The sequence below is a fragment of the Octopus sinensis genome, linkage group LG8 (genome assembly GCF_006345805.1).
Source record: "Octopus sinensis linkage group LG8, ASM634580v1, whole genome shotgun sequence".
Taxonomy (NCBI): Eukaryota; Metazoa; Mollusca; class Cephalopoda; order Octopoda; family Octopodidae; genus Octopus; species Octopus sinensis.
In genome coordinates this window covers 75,990,410-75,993,928 of record NC_043004.1, presented here as the reverse complement: position 1 = coordinate 75,993,928, position 3,519 = coordinate 75,990,410, and positions in this window count along the sequence as shown.

Genomic DNA, 3,519 nt, shown 5'->3' with positions numbered 1-3,519 from the left:
TGATGGCCAATCAGACTGCTGGGGTTTCTTTCGCCCCGAACCCGTCGTCGCCTTCTCGTTAATGTGCCGAGGCTTGCACGTATACACACACACACATATATATACATACGTATACACACACGTACAGCTATACACATATACGCACACATGCGCGATCATGTAACTGCTATACACACGTACATACATTCACACACTCTGACATGCACACTCACATACATGTAATCATATATATTTATTATAACATTAATATACACGTATCTCCATGCACGCACACAGATATAGATACGTAGACAGCCATACATGCATAGACAGACAGACAAATAGATAGACAGACAGACAGATAGATAGATAGACAGACAGGCAAACAGACAGATAGATAGATAGATAGATAGATAGATAGATAGATAGACAGACACAGATAGATAGATAGACAGACACAAATAGATAGATAGATAGATAGACACAGATAGACAGACAGGCAAACAGACAGATAAAGACAGACAGACAGATAGATAGATATCTGTACGCTCGCTCACGTACCCACACACAAACCCAGATTAAGATTTCATAGTCCTTAACACAACAGGTTGCATCAGATCCCAAATACTCTTTTCAAAAGAAAAAAAAGAAGCAGGAAATAAAATCTAGTTTTACATAAGGCACAAAAACAAAATGACTCCCCAGACACAACAGAATATTTTTACACAGTTTCTAATAATTAAAATTCAGGCGTAATTTCTTGTCAGCTAATTTTTTCCCTAACAGGATATAACAATGATAATATAAAATAACAAAATAGTGTAAAGAGCCCTGCTAACGCAACAGAACGTGGTGGCGATTCATGAAAACATTTAACACGTCGGTCCTGCCGGTGGGTCGTATGTTAGCGAGTCCCGCCCGACCCCACCGGCGGGTCGTTTTTCGTTTTTAATATCTTTCCTATGGGTTTTCTGAAAGCTTGTATGCTCCGATTGCTTTGATTTATGCTTTCTATAGATATTTTAATATTCTTTTTCGTTTTTCTTTTGATTTCGCCATGTAATGAGGTAAAATAAAAGATTAAGTATTTAAAAAAAATTATTTGCCATTGAAACAGAGATTGCTAGTTCCTTTTGAAAAACTTTGGTAGATTTTTCCAGAAACAGAAGGGAATGAAAAATATTTTACTTGTCATTGAAACCAAAATAGTTCTTTTTGAAAAAAAATTTCGAGATTTTCCAATAGAAAATAACCAAACTTTTTAATTGACTAAAGGTAGATCGTGTGATATGTAGGATGTGACATGAACTAGGGCAGCGCTTTACAAACTTTTCTGTCGCGACCTATTTCATTTATCTCGCGACCCACTGAAGGGTCGGGACCCACAGTTTGAAAAACGCTGAACTAAGGTACCATACGACCCCCTGGTGGGACGTGGATATCTAACACTAGCTATGTGATCCTTGCCTCACATATGGTATAGTGCAAAAAAATATTACGTTCCTCGTGTCACAATTAATTAAGATATTGTATTGGGACTCTGGGATAAAACGTAAAATGAGGCTCGGGAACCATGGTTGCCAAACGAAAAACCATTACGTGCCCACAAGTCATTAATATTGAGATAGTAATTGTTTTAATTTTTTAGCGCGCGGCCGGCAATTTTGAGTGGTGGTGGGTAAATCGATTAGTGTTTAACAGATCTTTATTTTATCGATCCCAGAAAGATAAAAGGCAAAGTGAGTATCGAGTGATGATGGTGATGATATATTTGATATTTTATCTTTAACATGTTCTGCGTCATATCTACGTGTTATGAATCAGGTAAAAGTTTACAACCGGCTGCACCCGATTTGCAATGCAGGATTGAGTTTTGCTGCAATGCATTCGCTAAACATACATACCCGCCCATTTATACTGTTCGTTTTTATGTCAAGTTATAAAAACAATTTAACAATTAACTGGTCGATGCATTTTAGTAGAATGCAAGTTTATTAACTTTCACAAGTAAAAGGTGGAAGACTAGATATGTACGTTTATTGTTTGAGTCTTCTTAGAAAGAGTTCAAGCCAGTCACTCGCAAAATGACTTTTGAGAGCTCACGGTGTTTGTAAATATGTGGTTGAGTTAATGTGTTGGTTGAGCTGTCGATGCACGCACCCAAGTGTTTATATCTATTCATTTAGAGAGTCTCAGATGGGGAATCTTAGGAATGTCATAACTGATAGTTATGTATGTGGATATACGGGGTACGATGGGTATATTGTTGCCATTTTATATTTTTTTCATTTCGTGCATGCGCATTGTTTGTTTTTGATTTTGTCGACTACATAGTATGGTAGGGTCAGTTGGGCACCGTCTGTGAGAAAAACAGCAACATGACGCAATTCACTCAGCCAGAAATTTGGAAACGACATGCTGTACTGCTTGGCATTTGCGTCGGAAGGTCCAATACATAGATTTTTCATTTTTGCAAAATTTAGATGACAGCTTATTCAGCGCACTCTGTGTGTGTGTGTGTGTGTGTGTGTCTGTGTGTCTGTGTGTCTGTGTGTGTGTGTGTGTGTAGTCAATTCAAATAAACAAATAAAATTAATGGACAACAAGAGGACGTGCCCAAGAGGTGTATCAGCTTGACATTCAGTGAAAGAGAGAGTTTTACATTTCGAGCATAGCTCTTGGCTGGAAGAGAGAAAGGGAAATATCCAAAGAAGGAAAAAAAAAACCACCAACAACACGTGTGTAGTTACATTACTGGAGTGCATTGTAACTACATACATATATATGTGTGTGTGTGTGTGTGTGGAGGCGCAATGGCACAGTGGTTAGGGTAGTGGACTCGTGGTTGTAGGATCGCAGTTTTGATTCCTAGACCGGGCGTTGTGAGTTTTTATTGAGCAAAAACACCTAAATCTTCACGAGACTCCAGCAGGGGGTGGTGGCGATCCCTGCTGTATTCTTTCGCCACAACTTTCTCTCATTCGTTCTTCTGTTGGCCTGCTCGCTTAGAAAGCGGGTTGGCGTCATTTGTAGGCTAAAACAATGTGAAGCACATTGTGATCAGCGATGTGTAGCAACATCTGATAGCCTGGTCGGTCACGGTTACGGTCACGTATATATATATATATATAGGTTATGAGAGGTGATGGTGCCAAGAAGACCCAAAGGTGTCAGGTAATGCTTAGTAAGTGCTATGGACAGACTATAGTTAAGCTCCAGGTTCGGTGATTATGCGAATGAGGACTCCAATGTAGGTCATATATTAGCATGCATATATATAAAAAATTAACAGAACGAGATAAAAAATCCAAGGCTGTGAAAGATTTCAGAACATTTACATTCTGAAATTTTTCACAGCCTTGGATTTTTTATCTCATTCTGTTAATTTATATATATATATATATATAACAAATAAAAAAAAGAAGATGGAATATACGAGAATATATTATAATTGTTTCAACACATCCAGCATCGACTCCTCTTGTGTGACACACATAAAACTGGTACAGGAGCATATATATATATATATATATATATATA